The 24,280-nt window shown below is 37.7% G+C and overlaps 1 protein-coding gene across 4 annotated transcripts in view; it reads left to right on the top strand.

The window, feature by feature from the left end:
* kif26b (kinesin family member 26B) overlaps positions 1 to 24,280 on the top strand; it is a 384,274-nt gene that overhangs the window by 102,337 nt on the left and 257,657 nt on the right. The gene's annotated exons all lie outside the window — the stretch shown is intronic.

Raw genomic sequence — 24,280 nt, 5'->3', positions numbered from 1 at the left:
GCTTTTCCTTCAATTTTGTCAAGGAACTTTCCATGTAATGTTTTGTTCTGCCAGCTGTCAGCTCTAGTTTGTAGTGCGGTTTTCTTGTACTGGTTTTTTGTCTGCTGTGTCATGAGTTTTCTTGTTTTTCTGTCCAAATTGTCCAGTTCCATCTGTGTCCAGTTTATGATGCCAGCAGTATATCTTATGACAGATATGGCCCAGGTGTTTATGGTCTTAATGGTGTTGCCTCCATTGATCTTGCTTTTGAGAATTTTTCTGATCCTTTGTGTGTATTCTTTACTGACCACAGTCTTCACATGTTCATGCTTGATGTTGTCCAGTTGTAGTATGCCCAGATATTTATAGGCCTCTGGCTGGTGACACTTTATTGTTTGGCCATTAGGCATATTTGTGCCCTAACTTTCAATTATTTTTCCCTTCTTCAATGCCACTGTCAAACATTTGTCCAAGCCAAACTCCATGCTGATATCAGTGCTAAAAATTCGGACAGTGTTAGTCAGAGACTGGATTTCAGTTTCCGTTTTCCCATACAGCTTCAGGTCATCCATGTACATAAGATGCGAAATCTTTTGAGATTTCTTAGATGTTTGATAGCCGAGATTTGTTTTTTGTAAGATTGTTGACAGAGGGATCATGGCAATAATGAAAAGCAGAGGGGACAATGAGTCTCCCTGGAAAATTCCTCTCCTGATGTTGACAAGTCCATAGCTTTCATTTCCAACAAACAGTTCAGTTTTCCAGTGCTCCATCATGTTTTCAATAAAGGTACCAACGTTTTTACTAATCCCGATGGCGTCCAGGCACTTGATGATCCAGCTGTGTGGGAGTGAGTCAAAGGCCTTTTTGTAGTCAATCCACGTCAAGTGAAGATTAGCTTTTCGGCTTTTACAGTTCTCCAGATCATTTTATCAATTAATAACTGGTCTTTTGTGCCCCTGCTTTTCCATTTGTTGCCTTTCTGTTCATCTGGCAAGATGTTTTTTTCTTCAAGATAGTCTTGAATTCTGTCAGCTATGATGCCAGTCAGTAGTTTAAACACAGTGGGCAGACACGTTATTGGCCTGTAGTTTCCTGGTGCTGCTCCTTTTGCTGGATCCTTTTGTATCAGGTAAGTTGTTCCAGTTGTTAGCCATTCACTGATACTTCCTTTCTGCAGCTTCTCATTGAATTGTTAGGCCTTTTTTTCCATGTAAACTAATCAGATGTTTGAGCCAAAATCCATGAAGTTGATCACTACCAAGCGATGTCCAGTTCTTGACTTTTTGCACTCGTTTGCTGATCATTTCAGTTGTTATTTCCATCTTTTCCATTTTGTTCTGTGAGAATTTTCCTTCAAACTCCTTTATACACTCAGTGTTTTTGTTGTAGTTCTTATTATTTTCCCAAAGCTCTTTCCAGAACTTCGTTGTTGCAGTTTTCTCTGGCTTTATGGTGTCTGTTGTTTGGTTCAGACTCTGGTAGAACCATCTTTGGTCTGATTGAAACAGTTGATTTTGTCTGTACTGGATGATTCTGGCTTCATATCTTTCAATTTTTCTGGCTGTTGCTGTAATTTGTTCTTTCACAATTTCCAAAGCTTCTTCAATTTTTTTGGTGTTCAGCTAGTACTTTCTGATCAGGTATTGCTTGATTTTGTCATTCTTCAGTTTCTGATTTTTCATATTTTTCAGGTTATTTGCATCTGATCTAAGTTTCTTGATTTTCAACTCTAGCCTGACCTTCCACTTTGGTTTTCCAGTCGATTTTCTTTGGGGCTGCCTTGGTTGTAGGAGCCCAAGCTCTTCTGTAACTATCACTGTTGCACTGTAGGCAAACTGGTTTGTTTGTTCAATTGATGTTATTTGGACAGTGGAGAGTACTGTATTCACATTTTTCATGAGAGGCGCCAGGTGTCTTAATATATTTATTATTATTATTATTATTATTATTATTATTAGTAGTAGTAGTAGTTGTAGTAGTAGTAGTAGTAAATAAATCGGAAAGGTTTTTATTAATATTGTTACAGTTGCCAGACTACCCAAGCTAGCATGGTCACTACACTCCAGGCAACTGTACTCAAAGCATCTATAAGTCAGGTAAGATTAGATAATAACTTTGTTATAAACTGCTGCAAAACAGGCTAGGTTTATTGCTCTCAGTTTTTGTTTCTGTTAGTCTGGTTTTCTCCAACTGGTGTCCTTTAGTCAGTTTTACTAGTTGGGAGATGTTGGAAGTTGTTAACCAGCAGAAGTGGAAAACATCAGGTTCAGGAAAGCTGCTATACTACTACAGATAGCCTAAAAAAGTTAATATTTGGAATTAACACAAAAATCACAGTAGGGCCAGAGAAAATGAGCAAAATTATTTAAGTCTCATGTCCTATGCTCTATGCCATCATTTATTGGTTTTGCGTTTGTTTAGCTCACATGACTTCTGCCAGTGAATGCATGAATTTGAGTTTGGTGGTTGAGATCTTCTTCCTGCAACTACTGTTCTCACATTCCTTAGGAATGATTCCAAAACTTGTCTAAGTCTGCAAGATAGATGTTTCCTGAGGATCCTCTGACAAATGGATTGTAAAATCAGCCTGGAAACTGGAGTACAAACTCGAGCATCAATATGTCCATCATCAGTATATACATAATAAGGAGTGATTTTTCTTGGCTTGGAGCGCACTCAGGCCACAGAGATAATATTGTACAAGATCAGTGCCGTCAATATGAGCTTGAATTGCTATAAAAGGGTTGCATGAGAGCACCTGGTGCTTGTTATTATTTTTTAACCACAAAATTTATCTTCATTTGAAGCACTTCGGCTAGTGGGGATGCTGGGTACCAAGTCTGATTTCAGCATTGTAGCAGCAGCAAGCCAGCAAAGGATAACCTGGTGCCCCTTGAATGCAAAAAAAGGGTTGGTTTCACCAAATGCTGGCTTAATTGAAGAGAAGCAGGGTGGAGAGGAGGGAAAGTGGGTAGATAATAATCTAATCAGTGTGTAGCAAACAGCTTAAAGCTCCCTGCTTGTAGTGCTGAGAAGAACCGTTTCAGGTACCATTCTGTGTTTTCTTTCTCTGCCTCTCTTGTTGATTGTTCCTTAGCCCTTGCATACACAGAGAGTACTGTCAGTTAAAAGTGAATTATCATGGGAGATTGTGATCTCTGCAAAGAGTTGGGTGCCTGTTCTCTGGGCACCCCTTGCCCCCTCCTCCTCTTTCCCTCCCTAGCTAATTAGAGGACTTTCCAGCTGACTCTGTAACCCAAGTAAGAGTGTATTTTGATTTGAGGCTAGATGGGTAAGGTTATCCACTACACTGAAAGCTTTTCTTCATGCTTTGTTCCACCATCGCCACCCTCCTCCTCCAATTGTCAGGAGAAGGGAATGAGTGGGGTCACTTGGGGAATCTATGGGAAGAGATTTGTAATCGTAGTCTTCCTTGGACCACACACAAGTCAAGTAGCTATTCTCCTACTCATTTGGGCTTGTCAGCAGTTGACTTAATCGGGTTAGGACCCGGACTGGGGTGGTGGTATGTTTTCCACCCACACTTGGAGATAAGTGCTCCAGGGCCAGCAAGAGTGTGGTGTTTAGTAACAGGAGATGCCTTTGGAGGGGGGGGGGCTCTCCTTTGTGCCCTGCCTGCTCTAAGGGCTTGGCGTATGTGTGTGATGTGTTTTGCAAGACAAGCCGAAAAGGTTCACTCATCTCTGAATGGTCTCTTTCACTCCTGCTTAAAGGAGGCTCTCCAAAGGAAGCTATTTATACCCAGAATTAAAAACTTTAAAAAAGATAATCATGGAACTGGACACTTTTGACAACCGCTACCTAGAAGGCTCAAGTGAGACATTTGAAAACATGTCCCTGAAGAACATTTTCGCTTTGTTAGCAGGCATGTGTGTGTGTGTGTGTGTGATGAAAATGATGATGTAATGCCATCATGCATTTTCTTGAATATCTAAGTAGCATTGCTTCTGTCAATCATCCACTTTCTCTGTTGTGTGTGGGCAGAAATGTTTTTATATATACTGTACTGACCATTTAGCTAGCTGCTCAGCCATCGAGCTACTTCTTAGACTCTGCTATACTCATGGAGGAACTAGTAAACCTTTATGGCTTAAGACTTTTATGACCGAGTCACCTTCTGAAAAATGAATGCAGATAGTGTACAGACCTTCTACAAAAAAAATATAAAAGTCATCCTCTTCATACATACCCATTCATAACACCTATCCATCCACACTCACACATCCTCCCATTTTACACATACAGTACTACATCCTCTCTGTCATCTCCACATCCATATTCCCTGTGGATGTTGCCATGGATTATTCCTATTTTCTCTGTGGGCTGACAGCCCCTAATGTTGTAATTTGGATTGAAACAAACTCTCAGTTGGCACCAATAGATTTTTTTTTGCTGAACACAATTATGGGCTGCAGGCCTGTTGTGCTACGGTTTCTTATCCAGCTGTAGGGCATCCAGCAGCTGGGACTGGATGGGACTAGTATGGACCTGAACAGAAAAAAATGAGATGGGTTTTGTAAACAGATGAAAAAGCCACGGACTGCAATCTGGGACACAAATGGGGTCAAAATAACCTGTGTGTAGCAAAGCTATGCATAATGATTTTGAGGGTCAAAACCCTGGTGGCTATCATATACAGTATTGGATCACTACCACAACTGGAGCTCCATGCAGCAATTACACATCTGCCCTTCATTTGATTAGTGCAATACACTGATTCTTGTTTCCAAGTACTTTTAATTTGACAAAATACCAGGCATTTTATTAAAAATTACTATAAAATTTCCTAGTATTGTCTCACTTACTTTGACCTCAGCAGATGTTGAAAACACTTGCACATCATTGTCCCTAGGGACATTAGTTAAGATGATAGAAGGAAATAAGTGACCAAACACCTGGTGCATGTGTGGATGTGGATGTCTTGCAGTGTTGAGTGAAGGTTGTAGTTTGCTGCAGCAGCATTGGACGGGCTGACTGCTGAACTATCCCTGTGGGCCAGTTTTGTAGCCAAATTGCTGTTATTTTCACTCCTATTGATGAACATGGAAATGAGAATCAAGTGAAAACCAGGAAAGACATCAATATCTCTTTCAAGCATGGGAAAACAAGTTGGTATATATTGTACATAAATATTATCACTCAGAAATGAGATAATTAGGGCTATCAGTTCGATGACCCAGAAGAGAGCTATAAATAATCAGTATATGACTGTCAGTTAAGTATGTTTGTGTGCAAATGTAATGAATTCTAAAGTAATGATAAGAAAAAAATATTGAATGCTCCAATAACATTCATAATGTACTTAGCAATAAAATAATGTATGTTTGAATAAGATCTAAATATTTATTAAATAATTGAGCTGCATTGAGATTTTGTGGAATCTTTCTGTTAGGGTGCATCATCCATCTTGATGCATGTACCTAAACTTGTTGGATGTAAATGTGAGAAACAGATGTTCACAGATAATTGCTTTATACAGAGTTTACTTCTCAAAGAGTTCAGAATGGCTCTGACTCATTTTTTGTTTGTGCAGTTACAAACCCCACACTCGCACCTGTTTAATTAATTTTTTTTTTTTTTACAAAATACTAATCCATAAATATGGAAGAATAATTTAGGGCAACTTGTGTGTTTATGATTTTCTATCATCTCTATCTTCCGCTGCAACTATAAGAAAGAGATTGAATGGAAATTCAATTGGTTCCATTTTTAGCTATCTACATTTATTTCTTATATGTGAATAAAGACTTATTATGGCTAGTGTTTATTAGGGTTTAAGGAAACAAGACTGTTTCAGCCATAGTTTGTGATCTTGTTTTTCTCCTCCAAGTTAATACTATTAGGAGATTAACATTAAAACCTCTGGTCCCCTCATAGTAGACCTACACAACCTGTAGCTCTCCAAGTGTTTAGGACTCCAATTCCCAGAAGAACTAGCCAGCTTGTCCAATGGTCAGGTATATTGGGAGCTGAAGTCCAAAACACCTGGAAGGCTACAGGCTGTGTAGGCTCGCTTCATAATATACTGTTGGAGGGAGGGAAGGGGTAGAGTGAGAATGTCCAGCCCCAAGATTCATGAACATAACAATAAACAATAGCTTACTATTACATATTTGTCCTCAAATAATACTCCAAATATGTAGAAGTAATTGCCATTTTTGGGTGGCCTTATTTCAATGCATAGTGGACCACCCAACACTGATATTACAGGTTATTATGACAGTAACAATGCTGTGTGATATTGGTGGCTGGGTTCCATTGTTTCACTTTCCCCAGTCTTGTTTATTTCTTTTCCAGGAATAGACAGATTTTCTTGAATCTTGATCTGTTCACTTCAAGCTGTAATTCCCGAATTGCTTTTAATATAGTTTGAAAGTTTTTCCTCTTTGTTTTAGGGTGTATCTTTCTGCACCAGTGCAAACTTGGGAGCTTTGTACAGATTTGCTGTTGGGTGAATGTATATTAAAAGAACACACACAGCAGGAAGGCATTAAATAGCTGTCCAGAAAGCAATGAAATGTTTCGGTCTGTACTGTTGATTTAACAAGTTCTGTGGGATTGTCTTTAAAAGAAGTAGTAATAGCCTGAATTATAAATGCTTTTCCACAGTGTTGTAAGAGTGGACCACCTGGGGCCATGCCAAAGAAGCAGTTACAACATTCAAGAGGACGCATAATTCTCTTGTATGTCTTCCTTCTGGAATGTCATATCAGTGTTTATATCATGGGTTCATTCCACAAAACCACTGTCAGAGGGGAGTGTCATTGTTACTGCATGAAGTGTTTTAATAATTTCTACGTTTTGACATCTAACGTGATGAACAAAGAGAGTTTATTATTTTCTAACATAATAAATATCTGTCCAAATTACATATAGATGCCAGAAGTTTCAGCTGCCTGCTAGGATATTGTTATGTTCTTCTTCGAGGAGATCTCACTGAACGTGAAACAACATTTTCATTTTGATCCAAGACACATCTCACAAGAGGCTGTTTATTTTCTAATCCAGTCATAAAATGGACGGATGTCTCCCAGGATATTTCGCTGAAGTTTTCCTGCGCCAATTTTTTTTTTTGGTGAGGTTACGTTTTTTATGTAAACCCTGCTGCTTGGAGGCAGAACAAGGAAATGAATCTTGTGCTTTTAAGGTTTGGGTTTTTTTCAATGAGTTTCTGCTCTTTTAGGCATTTACACTTTCTCAGTCTTGAAGGAAGGAAAGGCAATCCCTCTCTGTACAAATTCTGCCAAGAAAACCCCATGACATTCTTGCCTTAGGGTTTTAGTAAGTCAGCAGGCCCACAAAAATGAGGCATTTTCCACAACTGGTACAGCTTCTACTTAAAAGGGTTTCTTTACCACAGGATCCCAGCCAGCTAATGATCATATGGCATCATGACACTATATGTTTAGTCACATTTAGCTGATAATGACATGGAAGGAAAATGAAGCACAACAGTCATGTATCAGAATCAGTGGTTCCCAACCTTTGGTTTTCCAGGTGTTTTGGACTTCAACCCCCAGAAATCCCAGCCACCAGATGATAGGAATTGTTGGAGCTGAAGTCCAAAATACCTGTGGGACCAAAGGTTGGGAACCACTTTTTTGTGTCAGGAGCAAATTGAGAAACAGCAAGTCGCTTCTGGTGTGAGAGAATTGGCTGTCTGCAAGGACATTGCCCAGGGGACGCCCAGATGTTTGGATTTTTTTTTTACCATCCTTGTGGGAGGCTTCTCTCATGTCCCCTCATGGAGCTGGAGCTTTTATCCCCTAGGCTCCTTTTACAATAATGGTAAGGAACAATAACAATAATTGGACCGAGATTCTAAAATATATGACAACTGCAATACAAGCCATGATAGCCCGAGGATGGAGGAATGAGACAAAATGGGATGTAGAAACTTGGTGGTCAAATAAGTTACATAGAGCTGAACAGGGTAAAAAAATCTCAAACAATAACAAACTTTAGAGACAATTTGGATTAATTTGTTAATTTGGCGTAATTTGGCGTATAGAGCAATTTGTTTATTAGTAATTTAATTGGTTGACAATAGACACATTGGAATTAATTGAGAGACGCATTTGAGTTAATTGCTAAGGTTAAGTGTATTTGAATTAAGGGGGAAGATTGCCCAATTGATAAGCTCTTTGGGGGACAAAAAAGAGGATCTATATGATTTTTATGTTTCATATGAGCTGTAAGGACTTAGACGGTTGGTGAGACTACAGTGTGGAAAGCCATAAAAGGAGAAAACAGAGTGGAAAATTACAAACAGGATAATATTATTTGAATTTGGAATCATTCTGAGTCTAGACAAGGTTAAAATTCCCTTGAACTTAAAGGATGGCAGGCGCAAGAGCGAAGTTTGAAAACAGTAAAAGTGCTTTGAGAAGGCCTTCTCAATCTGAGGATATTAATCTTAGAGACATTTTCAGAGAAATTCAGAAACTGGCGGAGAAACAAGACGAATACCAGAGGGAATCTCAGATAAAGTTAGACAAACAAAGCATACAACAAAAAGAATTATGTCAAGAATTGCTAGATATGAAAAAAGAAATCAAAGAGGAGATTGGCTTTTTGAAAAAAGAGATGGTAAGAACAAATAGGGAGATCAATTTATTGAAAATAGAGAACTCTAAAATAATAAAACAACAGAACATGATTCAAAAAAAGATGGAGGATATAGAACAAAAAAATGCAAAAATTGAAAAGATAGAAAGATTACAAGAAAAACTCGAGCAAAAAGAAAGAGATTTTCAATTGCGATTTCGCAATATTCAAGAAGAGGCGCAGGAGGACATTAGACATACGATTAAAAATATAATTGCGAAACTTCTAAATCGTCCAGAAGAAGCTATTGACAATGAGATTGACACAGTTTATCGGATCCAAACCAACTTCTCGAGGAAGAACAGAGTAGCGAGAGATGTTATTATACATTTTGTAAAAAAAAGAATTAGAGATGAAATATTAATGCAAAATAGCCGCAACCCAATTTATTACAAGGATAAAAAAGTAATAGTGTTGAAAGAATTCCCTCAAACAACCCTAAACAGAAGAAGGAAATATTTTTTCCTAACGGATGAACTAAAAAGACTAAAAATACGATTTAGGTGGGAAAGAAATGAAGGCATAATGGTAACGTATAAGGAAGAGAAACATTGGTTAACATCGGAAGAGAAGGCAAGGGAATTTCATAAAAAATTTATAAAAGGAGAACGTGAATCCCCAGCAGATGATACTACACCACCGTCAGTAAAGAGAAAGAAACCGAAAAGAGCTCGACACATCTCACCATCAGGAGGAAAAGGGGACATAAGTTTACAGCCTCAAACAACAAGGCTGGTAGACGAAAAGGAAGAAACCGAAGAAGAAGAAGATGAGATAGAGATAGAGGAAGAAGAAGAAGAAGAAATACCACCAGGAGTAGGAAAAGATTCGGATGAAGACCAAGAGCTAATGAAATTTGACGAACCCCCCGAAAGTGAACATGAATAAAGGAACTCAGATGTATTGTTTAAAAATCTACTCTAACAATGTCAACGGATTAAATTCCCCATGTAAAAGAAAAGCGCTAATGTCTCAATTAATAAAAGAAAAATATGATGTTGTGGCCCTACAAGAGACTCATATTTTAGCTAAACATGCATTATACTTAACAAATAAAAGAATTGGAAAAGAATTCATTGCGTCTGATATTGTAAAAAAGAGGGGCGTAGTAATCTATATTAAAGAAAACATCCCAGCAACAGTGCAATTCAAAGACATGGAAGGAAGATATATAGCAGTTTTGATTGACATGGATCGACAAAAAACCCTAATTTGCAACATTTATGCCCCAAATGGTCCCAAAAAACATTTTGTGAATGAGTTAAAGAAAAATATAATGAAAGTAAATTTCAACCATCTAATAATACTGGGAGACTTCAATGGAGTTTTAGATGTTGGACTTGATACAAGCAATTCAACTAAAAACAGAAACTATGTCAAATCCAGATTAATTCCACAAAATTTTATAAAATTAAAAGAAGAATTCGACTTACAAGACGCTTGGCGCATCCACAACCCAGGAGTACAGGACTATACCTTTTTCTCTGCTAGGCACAAGTCCTGGGCGAGAATTGATATGGTTTGGGCCTCTAATTCATTATGTACCAAAATAAAAGAAATCAAAATACATTCTAGAGATAAATCAGACCACTGCCCCATAACTATCACGATCAATAGGAAAACATTGACTTATAGATGGAGACTAGATGAAAATTTATTGAAATTAGAGGAAGACATAAAAATTAACAAACATCTGATAAAGGAATTCTTTACAATAAACAATACACCGGAAATTAGAGTCCAAACTCTATGGGATGCATTTAAAGCTGTCACAAGAGGTTATTTTATCCAACAAAAGGCAGAGAGAAACAAGAGGAAAAATAAAGAATTGAATAAAATCAAGAAAGAAATAGAATCCCTAGAATCTAAGCTTAAGATAAATCCATCAAACAAAGAAATAACAAAAGAACTATTAGCTTGGAAGAAAAAGAAAACCCAAAGGGAATTAGAAGAAACCGCCAGACAGCTGAAATTTATTAAACAATATAATTTCGAAAATGCAAATAAACCGGGCCAGTGGTTGGCGAGAAGGATAAGAAAGAAAAAACAAAGACAACAGATAACAAACATAATAGAGAATGGTCAAATACATACAACAGACGAGGAAATATTAGAGACATTCAAACAGTATTATACGAATCTATACAGGAAAGAAGAGGTTAATATAAATGAGATATCTCAATACCTAGGAGAATTCAAGTTTCAAAAAATATCGGATCAACAAAGAGAACTTCTAAATAAAGAAATAACAATAGAGGAGATTAGAAAAGTAATAATGACAATGAAATCGAACAAAGCTCCGGGTCCAGATGGGTTTCAAGCTGATTTCTATAAAGTCTTCCAAGAAGAAACATTACCCCACTTACAAAAAATCATGAATGCAGTTTTAAGAAATTCGGAAATGCCCGAATCATGGCTACAGGCAGAAATTGTTGCCATCCCGAAGGAAAATAGTGATTTGACCAATATAAGAAACTATAGACCAATCTCTCTCTTGAACGCAGACTACAAAATTTTTACGACAATCCTAGCTAATAGATTTAAGGAGTTTTTAAAAGAGCGGATAAGCCCTGACCAAAAAGGTTTTCTCCCAGGTAGAAACATGAGTGAAAATGTAAGATGTATTGTGGACATTATTGAATATTACGAACTCCATCATGAAAAAGAAATTGCTTTGCTAGCCATTGACGCGGAAAAGGCATTCGATAATTTAAATTGGTCTTTTTTTAAACTATTATTTAAAGAGTTAGACATAGGTTTTCATTTTTTGAATGCTATAGATGCGATATATAGTAGACAAACGGCCAAAGTAACGATAAATAATCAACAATCACGGGAATTTAAGATCGAAAAAGGAACGAGACAAGGTTGCCCACTCTCACCCCTTATATTCATTTTTGCTTTGGAACTATTAATTAATAGTATCTGTAAAGATAAAGAATTGAAAGGCACTAAAATAAGTAATCAGGAGTATAAAATTCGGGCGTTTGCGGATGACGTAATATGTATTATTGAAGAACCCAGACAACAAATTAGCAAATGGATGGCGACAATAGAACGTTTCGGTAACCTAGCTGGATTCAAATTAAACAAACAGAAAACAAAAATGTTAACAAAGAATATTTCCAAGAAAAATCAGGCTGCTCTACAAGAACTATCTGGCTTAAAGATAACACCAAAACTAAAATACTTAGGTATTTGGTTAACAGCGAAAAACGCTCAATTACTGAAAAATAATTATCAGGTCAAATGGACGGAAATACAAAAAGATTTAAGACAATGGCAATCATTAAATATATCCTTGCTAGGCCGAATAGCGACGATTAAGATGAACATTCTCCCAAAAATGTTACATTTATTTCAAAACTTACCAATTCTTCGAAACCAAAAACAATTTAAAATCTGGAGTAAGGAGTTATCCAAATTTATTTGGAAGAATAAAAAGCCAAGAGTAAATTACAAGGTAATGACAGATCTTAAAAGTAAAGGGGGATTTGGTCTGCCAAATTTACAGCTCTATTATGAGGCATGCGCCCTAAAATGGGTCAAGGAATGGGTCACCCTGGCGGATGAAAACATCTTAACCCTTGAGGGGTTCGATTTGCGCAGAGGATGGCATGCATACCTGTGGTATGGAAAACGGGCGGTAGAGAAAAATTTTGGAAATCATTTTATTAGAGCATCCTTAATCAAAATTTGGGAGAAATATAAGAATTTTTTATATAATAAAACCCCATTATGGATCTCGTCGCTGGAAGCGAATCAGAGAAATATACTAAGATGGAAGAACTGGCCCAAATATAAAGATCTTTTGAAGAAAAAGGAGGGTAAATACGAATTAAAACCTCAGGAAGAATTGAAAGATAGTTTTAAAAGTATTTCCTGGTTCCAATATGCGCAAATTAAAGAGCAATTTATAAAGGATAAAATAATAGGTTTCAGTGGAGAGGAGAGTACATGGGATAAAATTTTATTGACAAGCAGGAAGGAAATCTCTAAGATTTATAACATGTTGCTAGGTTGGTCTACTGAAACTGAATCAGTGAAAAATTGTATGATTAGATGGGCAAAAAATATTGGCCGCCCAATAAGAATGGAAGAATGGGAACAAATTTGGAATAAGAAGTTAAAATATACCTATGCATGGGATTTAAAAGAAAATTGGCTAAAGATATTCCACAGATGGTACATGACCCCTAAAAAGTTAAATTCAATGTATAAAAATTACCAGAATAAGTGTTGGAAGTGTAAAAAGCAGGAAGGGACATTCTTTCATGTATGGTGGACATGTGAAAAGTTACAAAAATTTTGGAAAATGATCCACGTAGAGTCGCAAAAAATTTTGAATGTGAAATTCCCAATGAAACCTGAGTACTACTTATTGGGACTATCAGATACATCGCTGAAATTAGATACTAATGATGATAAACTATCTATGTACATATGCACTGCAGCAAGAATAATAATCGCAAAAAGATGGAAAACAGAAGAGATTCCGCAACTGGAAAATTGGTTGGAAAAGGTAGAAGAAATCAAGGACATGGACAAATTAACTTTTTATTTGAAAACAAGTAGAGGAAAACTGATTAAAAACACAAATTGGGAAAAATTTGACTTATATATTAACGAAAGTTTAAAACAGTAAATTGAACCGGGACATTGTAAGAATTATACATTAATGAATTTGTTTTTCGAAAAGGGGATAGAATGGAAGTCTTTACTGTACCCTCACCCCTTCCATGTTGATCCTTATGTGTTTGTTCCCTGTCACTCCCTCCCATTCCCTTTACTTCCCTTCTTAGTTACCCCTCACTGCCACCTGTTTTTAAAATTGTGTCTATGTATTTCACTTACCCTTCAATAAAAAATTCATATAAAAAAAAAGAAACTTGGTGGTCTTATATATCAGAATATATTTCATTAATCAAAGGAAAAGAAAATATACAAATAGTCTAAAAGAACAAGACTGTCAGGAAATGGTCAGTCCTAATTGACAAAATAGATGGAGACGAAAGATACACCACCTTGAACCAGGCGTTCCACACGGTTAAAATGATACAATGAACAGCAATTCAATATACAGTAAAGTCTCACTTATCCAAGCCTCGCTTATCCAAGCCTCTGGATAATCCAAGCCATTTTTGTAGTCAATGTTTTCAATATATCGTGATATTTCAGTGCTAAATTCATAAATACAATAATTACTACGTAGCATTACTGCGTATTGAACTACTTTTTCTGTCGAATTTGTTGCATAACATGATGTTTTGGTGCTTAATTTGTAAAATCATAACCTGATTTGATGTTTAATAGGCTTTTCCTTAACCCCTCCTTATTATCCAAGATATTCGCTTATCCAAGCTTCTGCCGGCCCGTTTAGCTTGGATAAGTGAGACTCTACTGTATATTGAATTGCTGTTCCAGGGGGGAGGGGGAATGGGGGGAGGGCAGGGGGGGTGGGTGATACATTCCAAAAAATCGTTTAAAATGTCATTTAAGCTTTAGTTACTTTTGGTATTATGTATATTGAAATAAGACATGCATCGCAAAAATATTGTTAATTGTTGGAATGTAAAAAAATTTTTTTTAAAAAAATGCAGCTAATCTAAATTCTGAACCAGCATTATATGGTAGTGTAGATGTGGCCTTTGATTAAAGCTAATTCCTAATTTGGAAAAGTGCCTATGTACTCTTGCATGTGTTAATGGACAGAAATCCCAAGTACATACAGTGTTTCCCTGAAAATAAGACAATGTCTTATATTAATTTTTGCTCCCAAAGATGCACTAGGTCTTATTTTCAGGGGATGTCTTATTTTTCCATGAAGAAGAATTAACATTTATTGTTGAACAAAAAACAAACATGTTTATATACTGTACAGTACTTGTCATCACAGACCAGCATAACTGGACAAACTCTGAATCCTATCAAAAATTTCTTGTTACTACAATTATTTCCATGTACAACAATCAATGGTACGTGCATTTACCAATCCTGTATGCTCTGGTGTTCTCTTTGGTGGGCATGCTTCCAAACAAAAACTTTGCTAGGTCTTACTTTTGGGGGAAGCCTTATATTTAGCAATTCAGCAAAACCTCTACTAGGTCTTATTTTCAAGGGATGTCTTATTTTCGGGGGAAACAGGGTATGTATATCTGGTTTAGGGGTGGGCAGCCGTGGGTAGCTAGCAGAGCACATTAGACCCTGGGAGCCTGCACATGCATTACCACATACCTCCATTGCAAATAAAAATATTTTTGATCCCCACCGAATCTGCATGTCCTTTAATATCCTTTAGGGGACATGGAGGTCATTTTGCCGTGTTGTAGGCCCCTCCTTTGTCATTGTGGATCCAGGAGAAACCTTTTTTTTTCAAAATAGGGAGTAATCAGAAATCACTTCCAGTTAACATCTGGTTGTAGAAAAATGTTGTGGAGGGAGAGGGAGTATCACCTGAGGACCATGGAAAGAGCCTTGGAGACCACACTTGACTAATGTGTATGCATCTGTGTTTATATGGATGCAGAAAGTTCCCTTCACCCCGCAAACAAGCATTTCTCTACTCTTTCTTATTGTCTACATAGAATTACTCTTTGAAGTAAGTTAAGCTTCGACTGAATCACTCGCTCAGACTCACCCACTGATTCCCCAGTCCAAAATAGTACAGTCTAACTGACTGGCTCTTCATATCAAAATATGGATCTATTCCTATGACTGTACCTCATGCTTCCATTAGTCAGAAAATTTGGCTACAATGAGATTTCATGTTTGCAACAATAATACAAACACCTGGGTACCAGATGTGTACAGCTGGTAACCTGTCATTGCCAATCCATCCTTAGAACTAGCCTGAAGCAGTCAGGAAACCCAATTTATTTTCTCCTCAATATACTACTTGTAATATTCTAATTAAAATGAGAATATGGGGATTCTCCTGCTGGGTACTACAGGGCTCTTTTTTTAATCACTCCTGCTATTTTACATCCATATGGACCTCCTGGAAGTTTTGGAACACCATCAACGATTACAGGTTACAGGATAACTTTAAAGTCAACATGCTTCCTTCTCACCGCTTGAATGTAGCTGAAAAAAAAAAACTTTGTGAATGGGCCGTTCCATATGCTATTTTTGTTAAAGGTACATCTAAAAATGCATTGGCCAGCACTTGCTTTAGGTAGCATGCAACAGGACTTATGAAAGGCCATCAAAAACATTCGTTACTTAATTTACTGCCTTTTCCTTGCCACGCTAGGAACACAGGGCCTTATGAGATTTCCTGTCTTATGTGCCAGAATAATTTAACCACTTTGGACGTCACTTCGACTTAAGTGGGTCAGCACCATTTACTTTTCTACTTTAGAAAGGGAAATGTATGTAAATTTTTCAAATTGGAAGAAACTTGGCAGGAAGTTGTGATTGGCATTCAGTCCCTAATGAACTTCAACATTTCAGAAACTTTGGTTTCTCTGTGCATAGTGTTCACTTGCGAATGCTTTTGAAATGATGGTACAGAATGGAAATTACAACCAACTAGGTATTTGATGATAACCGGCATAAGTATGCAGGTGCAGAGGTGACCAGAATATTGTGCAAAATGAAGTGTTATGACTAGATTTATGAGAAATTACTTCTTTGGGCTTCACTTCCATGAACCTCTAGTCAGCATGACCAGCATCCAAAAAGTAACCTTCCCAAGCCTTAATTTGTGATTTACAATGGGAGAAGGGAAGGTTATGTGAAGGCGCTCTGAAATGTGAGATTTGAAAAACCATAATTTTCTTTCTCTAAGAAAACACTACATTTTAGGGGGGGGGTTGTCATAAGCCAAATGATGACTTAAATGCACTCCCTACACAATCTTTTCATCCTCTTGCTTGACAAAATAATAATTTGTAACTGTTTCTGGTAGTGCTTTTGCTCATTTGTATTCACTACCTTAAAACCACAGGTCCTGTTTGCACAGAACTCCCACAGGTTTCAGTTTATTGGAGCATTCTGTTACTTCAGTGTAAATAGTGTCGTTTTAACAGTTGGAAGCTTTATTTTTTCCCCTGCAGTTTAAATCCTAGGGCTGATGAAGATTGGCAACTTTGGGCAATAAATTCGTTTTAGAGGAAAGGAAGTGCATATTTTAGGTTAAGGTGCTAATTATCTGGATGTTGGCCCAGTTATATGTACACATATTGAAAACACACATGGCTTTCGCCTAAGAAATAAATCCCTCCATTATTTCATCCTGTCTCTCAAAAGGATCGCAGAGGCATTTCTTGAACAAAGTTGCTTCTGTGCTCACAAGCTAGACTCATGAAACAGGAAGCCAAGAATGGTAAAAAGAAACTGCCCATGTGCTTCCTATCAGAGGACCAGCCTCGTTTGCCACCATTGTTTCTGAATTGGTGTTCTTACCCCATGTTGAGAGTGAAGGTTTAGAAATCACACTTCTGTCAGGACAAAGTTTTGCGGCCCTTGATTACCACCCTTCTACAATTCCCATCACTTGGTATGTGTCAGGGTCTGCAATACAGATGAAGATGAAGGGCTGCTAGGCCCAGCATCTGAGTCAGTAGAAAGCAGGGAATAACAGCAGCTGCAGCCTGACACTGAGGAAGCTACCCCTGCCGTGCAGGATCACGTGCCTTTTGGCAAGTGGGAGTCCTGAGTTAACTCAGGATCAGGAGAGCAATGAGGCAGAATTAAGTATTCCAGAAAGACTACGACTGAGGACTCATGCTGAGGACTTCAGTTACGTAGATCCGTCAGGCTGGCACAGAGAAGGGTGAGAGGACTTGTGCTATGGGGCATAAAGAGTGGCAGTTTGGATTTGGTCTTTGTTGGGAGCAATGTTTGGAACCTGCTATAGCTTGGAGTTCTGTTGGATGGCTTTATATGCCTTACCGTGTTTTGGACCTTGCAATTAGTAGAAAGGTATCCTCCCCAGGAATCGGTAAGGTTCTCCAAAGCAACTCTATGGTTATTCTGGAGGATACTACTAAAGAACTGCCTGGAGACAAATTCCTAAAGACAAACCCAGCACCCCTGGCATGAATGAGTGGAGCCATGCATATGGTTTCTGCAGTTACTGGGTTCTCATTGTATTCACTCTTGAGGTGCCACGAAATGTAACTCAGATGGAAGTAGTCCCTTGTGCATGACAAAACACAAAATATTGCTTCCAGAAATGAATTGGGAGGCACAGCAGATCAATGTGGTAGCATGAGTCCAATAATGGGAACCCAGAGACCATTTGAGTGCAGCCCAGTGTAGCTGGAAAAGATGGCCCTTTAGCTGAAGAGAGGAGAGGAGAGGAGGGGGCTCCCTTCAGAGATCGGGTGAGAGATCCTCCCCACACTTGGTTCATAAGCCATTTATGGAAAGTGATACTTGGACAGATAATGTAAAAGTTTTAAATTCTACCTGTACAAGTCGATGAATTCAAGTTTTTAATGGGCCATGAAGGACAGTCAATATATTTGACTTTGGGGAGTATTATGGGCACTTCGAGGAGGAATATTTCATGTGTATGTTTGTGCGTACACAATCAAGCTTTCATGGAGCTCTTTGATATATTGAAGTTAGGGCTTTACCACCCTGATGTTTGTGAGATCTTTGGTAATTCTTGACCAAATTAAGCATTTGTTTGTATCACTCACAAATTGATTTATATTACAAGCAGGGACAAAGTATGACATGGCAGTCTGAATGGAGACCTCTAGTCATACATTGTGACAGTTGATATCTCAATATAGGAAGTTTACTGAACACCATGTATGGTTGTTCCTTGGCATTTGCTTGATGGGTCACAAATCAAACAGGTTTGATTTTTTGCGGATTTGATTGTTATATCAGAGAGCTTTAATAATGGCATGAAAACACTGCTTTTGCGTACTCCAAGATATCATTCATAAGAATGTAGTTACAGACAAGTTGGAGTGGAAACAAGGTTGTGGTTTGCTCATACTTGTATAAAAATGAATCAAGTCTCAATTTTTCAGTCTAGTGAGTGGAGTAAATTGAAGAGAGTTTGAGCTTCTTTTAGTGACAAGCCAGAGCAGGTGGATGACACAGAACAAATGGGAAGGAAAAAAATGAAACAATATAGACAGCATGTTTCACATATTCTAGCTGAATGGACAATATATAGCTCGCCACCTGCCCAACTCTTTTTAACTTGGTAATTTCGAGTACAATCATCTTTGAATTATTCCAAAAAGTGGTGTCATCTGATCTTTATCGGTTTTTTAAATTTATGTTTATGTTTCTAACTTTTGAGTAGAAAAATCAGTAGCTCTTTATATTTACTTTTGCTCATAAGAAACAAAACTTTTTTGTTACAAAGTAAACATACGCTTATAACCTTGAATAATTGTCTTGGGTTTTGAAAAGCTCTGAGCTTCTCTCCCCAGCTGGCACTTCGGAAACGCATGCCAAAATACCATGGACTTTTCAAGTCGACATGAAGTCTCACAAGTACGCCTATTTTTGTGACGCTTCCTGCTGAATTTTTAAAGCCTAAGGAGCTCAAACAGTGTGTGTAGCTTTGGCATCCTCTTGTTGCTTATGCTGTGCAGCCCAGACTCTGCATAGTTTGAAGTTCCTCTGTCAATTTTATATACACCTGTGGGCTAATAACGTGCTGCTCATTAAACCCACTAGCATGTCCCCTGAAACACATACAGAAAGTGTACTGATGCCAAAACATGGAAGTTGTGCTATTCTAGCAATCTGTTTTAGAAGCTTTGATGTAGATAATAGTGATCTAACTCCCATGCCATATATAGTATAGGATGGTCATTCCACTCTTACCAGGTTTTACTTCAATAACTTCATCACACTTTTGTTAGGCACAATGTTTAAACTTTGTTAAATATAGATGTTGGGTTCTGTCCACGTACAAAAGCTGTGTTTTTAGGAAATACAGTCAGCTGTCTACATTTACTGAAGTTAGGAGCATTTCTGGAAGTGAAGAACTGCAAATAAAAAAGTGCAGTTTGTAAACCTGCAAGAACACCTCTATTAAGAATTTTTAAGTCACCCAGCATGACTTTATGGACAACTATAGTTGAAAGCTGGCCAAAAAAAATGCACTTAATGGGCTAAAAATTCAGGTCCTCCAGTATGAGGACATTCTTGAAGGATTTAGAGCAGTGGTTCTCAACCTGTGGGTCCCCAGATGTTTTGGCTTTCAAACTCCCAGAAATCCCAACAGCAGGTAAACTGGCAGGGATTTCTGGTAGTTGTAGGCCAATACATCAGGGGACTCACAGGTTGATAACCACTGCTCTAGAGATTCCTAGAGAGAACATCTATGAATAATAAAATCTGCAAAAGACAAACCTGCAAATATGGAGGGCGAACAGTATGTATTTCCTGTTCCAGCTCATGTATCTTTACAGCAGCCTTGAGGTTTTTAAATATATATATATATATATATATATATATATATATATATATATATATATATCAATCATAGAAAATCATAATGATCAGACTAATTTGAAACCTGTCTTATAACTCACACATGACGAGCATTCATATATATCTTTAATCGTTAAGCAGAAGAGGGCATTTGTTTAAGTAGGTGTTGCAGCTGTATAATAGTAGCATCTGCTAAAATTTATTGTCTATATGTGTGTGTGTGACTCCAAGTTCCATGTTGACTTATTCCTATCCTCCCAATGAATTTCATGGGGTTTTCTTAGGCACTAAGCATCCAGAGGTGGTCTCCCATCCAAGTACTAACCAGGGCTGACCCTGGTTAGCATCCAAGATCAAATGGGATCTAGTGCCTTTAAGGTATTTACTACATAGCCATTGATGAGTTGTATCTGGTTTTCACTCTGAAAACTCTAGTTGTCAATATTCATTACATGTACTACATTTGTTGTGTTTGATGTTGCAGAGAGGTAGGTTCTGTGTAACCCTCTGGAGACTTGTATCTGGAGTCCTAATGATATCTGAAAAGGAAATGAAGTTTATTTCAATATTGATACACAGCTGAACTCATCAGGGTTCAGCCCTTCTTGAAGCCACAACTATTACTGGGAACATTATATTTCTCGGACAATGAAGATTTTATTTCTTAAGATTTATTTATAATAGCATCCTGGGTCTTTCCTTCTAAACTGTGTCTGAGATGAATATATGATGTACCTACTCTCAGGTCAAGCCCATCACCAGAGAGTGGTTTAATTTCAAAGAACAACACCAGACCTGTTTAGTTAAGAAGCTGAAATGGGAGAACTTGCAACAGTTTTATAGCTTGACTAATCAAGGAGAAAGGGAATTACTCAGAAGGAAGAGTCTTTAAAACAGGAGTCCTTTGCTGGTGGCTTGTGAACAGGTTGTGAAACAGTGAGCTTTTTGCTTTTGCTTTTTGGTGTATTTCTTTGCCAAGTACTTTGCATTTTTATATCGCCATTTGTTCAGATTTTTTTTTCTTTTTTATATAAATATGGACATTTTAGCTTTCTTTTTGGTTTTTGGTTTTCTCTCTCTCCCTTTTTGATCCTTTTTAAATCTCAGTTTTCCCACTTTCTATACAATCAAATGTTCTCACTCTTTCAATGTTAATTTACTCTATCTTATAAGGTAAAACTTCAATATATATATATATATATATATATATAAAAGAAAAAAGAAAAAAAAAAAAAACAGGAGTCCTCAAACTGGTTAAGCTGAGTGCCGGTTCACTGTCAGACTGCTGGGGAGGGGGGGGGGAGGGAATGACAGACGGGATGAGAATATAGTTTTTTAAAAAAGCGAGAATGAATTCCTATACACACTGCTCATATCTTATTTGTAGTGCAAAAAAATATATGAAAGAACAATTTTAACCAACATAAATTTACCAGTATTTCAAAGGGAATTGTGGGCCTGTTTATGGCTTATGAGATAGTCAAGTTAATTAGGATTGTTGTTGTTCCATGCTTTCAAGTTGTTTCAGACTAAGGGCGACTCTTAAGTCTAAAGTTTAGGGCAAGGACTGGGTAAATGACCTTGGAGGGCTTTATTTGGCCTACAGCCATAGTTTGGGGATCCCTGCTTTAGAAAATAGACAAATTTCTTGAGACAGTCTTTTTGGGAGAAGGTGTGAATTCTGGAATATGAATGTGATACGTATGTGAAAGTACTTTTGATTATATAAATATAATAAAATAAAGTTAGGACAAACATGGCTTCGATAATTAGGCCATGCCGTTGAAGTGTGAAACAATCATCACAGATTTTCATCTTCTTAATGTTGTACTTTCCATTTAAAGGCACACAGGCTTCCAGTACCTTCAGTTGGGTAATTTAGTTATCAGGAGATAGACATATGTGAAAATCAAAGACTAGGAAGGAAGAGGCAGAGCAGTGGGTATGTTGGAAATATGAGAGGGCGAAGGAGCTATGGATAGGTCAGAACTTAGCTCATGCCTCCTTAGCTTTACCTTGGTGAGTGTCTTTCATTGTTTTTTGACATGCCCCTAGTGTTTCTTTGAACCCTAAAAGGCTAAAAGTTTTAAATGAAACTGAAGCTAGGTTAGCTTGAGATTCGAAGAGGCTTGTGGTAAAAGAAGCAGAAAGATCATGATGATGATGATGATGATTGTAATGTTGTTGTTTCGGACATGGTAAAGCACAACATGTACTGCAGGATCAGGACTACTAGGCTTCAGGGCAGAAGTAACACTTAATCTGTAGGAAGATTTATGAATGGAGAGCCCCGTTGTGCATTTTGGCCTGGTTTTTCTAGTTCTGTGTACGATCAAGATCGTAGCTATCAAAATTTTTCTTTGTTTTGTATTTTAAAGAGAACTTCATAACAAACATCATTAATGGTCTTGCAGGAATTCCTGGCTCTCAGCTGTTGCTTGAGACTGCTATGTGGGGCTGGAGCTAAGCTTAATTTTTCAAGGTGCCCAATTATGTATTAACTCAAAATATTTCAAATCCTTCCATATGTCCTGACTATAATAATAGCTAGGCTGGAGTCTTACTATAGACCACCCATAAGATAAGATAATACCTCTGAAATGTGCATCTTTCAAGCAATTATTGATAGTTGAGGTTGGAGTAGCGTGGGTTTCAAATGCTTTTAATGCACAGAATTGTCAGGCCTATGTCTTATCCTCCAATGCCATGTAAGCCTCTCTTGGGCCTCTTTTGATAGAGATGATTTTCAACTACTTCACACAAAGAGGTATTATGATTTCTTAATCAGTTAATCACAGTGTGCTTAGGAGCCTTTCATGGTAGATAAAGAGTGAAAATAAAAATCATTTCAGCTTGCAATAAAGATGGTGCATAATGAATATGACCTCCTCACAGTGAATATTCCACTATCCCCAATTTGTCCAGAAATTTTCCACCATGATATGGAGGCTCCATGAATTCTCAAGGACATCCTTTGTTTGTGTGTGCGTGTGTGTAAAAGGAAACTTCAGAGAATAAGGATAGTTATGTTTCGTATGAACAAGAGTACTTTATGTTACTGCAGTACCATACTGGATGCAACCCAATATCAGCAATTAATTTGCAACCATAAGCTGGCAGAATCGAGTTTTCCTTTCTCTGAGGATGTCACTTTCCATATTTGGTTGAGCCACATAGATTGCCTTCCACAATCATATCTTGATATATTGAATAAATTTTGTGATGAGGACCATTGTTTCTTGTTTCTCCCTGCTTATCCCTTTTCAGAGGTTTGGCTGCTTACATGGCTCCTCATAAGGAGGAGAGGCGATTAGAAAGCTGTTTGTGCCTTGCATTGGACAAGTAACTTCAATGAATTTATCTCCTTCTATGTGTTTTAGAACCTTGAACATGCGGGTCCTAAATGCTGTGGGAAGCCTATATGGGTAAAACCATGTCAGACTGCAGACATCTAGTTATCAGCACATGGGGGGTATCCTTGAGATAGGTGGAGATGCAGGAGTGCCAACTGGCTAATCTCTTAAGATCCTTCTCAAAGAGTTGTGATTACAATGGTAAATATCTGAATAGGGTTTTTGTGACACATTAACCCAATGGGGCTAATTGTACATGAAGCATTGTGGGCTATGCAGTGAGTTATGTGTGGTGTCAAATGCAGTTGTGAATACAAGATCCTACCCTCAAACTGGAATTAGATTAGGTAATTTCTAAAGTATGACATGGTCATTTCTTTGAATTACTCTGGTTGAAGCTAAAAGAGAGAAATTGGGGAAAGACACAATGAGACAAAAACCAGTATTTGGGGCTTGGGAGCGGGACTTTCCATTCTGTTCCAATAGGATAAGGGCGAATCTTCATTCCTTAACATTACTCTCTTAATGGTGGGAAGGGGATTGTTTTTAAAATACAGTATATGGATAACATTATGGTTGTATCAGGCCCATAGCCAGGATTTTGATTGGGGGTGGGGTGGGATTTTGGTTCAGGGGGGCTGAGTCTGAGTGAGAGAGGATCTACCCTAGCAAACCTTTTGTATCATTATCCCAATACCCCCATGCATATGGGATATATTGAGCATGGTGCTCATATCATGATATGAATAAACTTAACAGTTTAAATAATAAATGTAAGGCCTTTTCACGGACCACCCTGAGAATTTGGGGGGGGGGCTGAAGCCCCTCAAGCCCCCGCCCCCCGGCTACATGCCTGGGTTGTATGTATATTACTAAATGCACGAATAAAGGCTATCTTCAGG

Source organism: Anolis carolinensis, chromosome 1, assembly GCF_035594765.1.
Source record: "Anolis carolinensis isolate JA03-04 chromosome 1, rAnoCar3.1.pri, whole genome shotgun sequence".
NCBI classification, from domain to species: Eukaryota; Metazoa; Chordata; class Lepidosauria; order Squamata; family Dactyloidae; genus Anolis; species Anolis carolinensis.
This window is presented reverse-complemented; position numbering and strand designations above follow the sequence as displayed.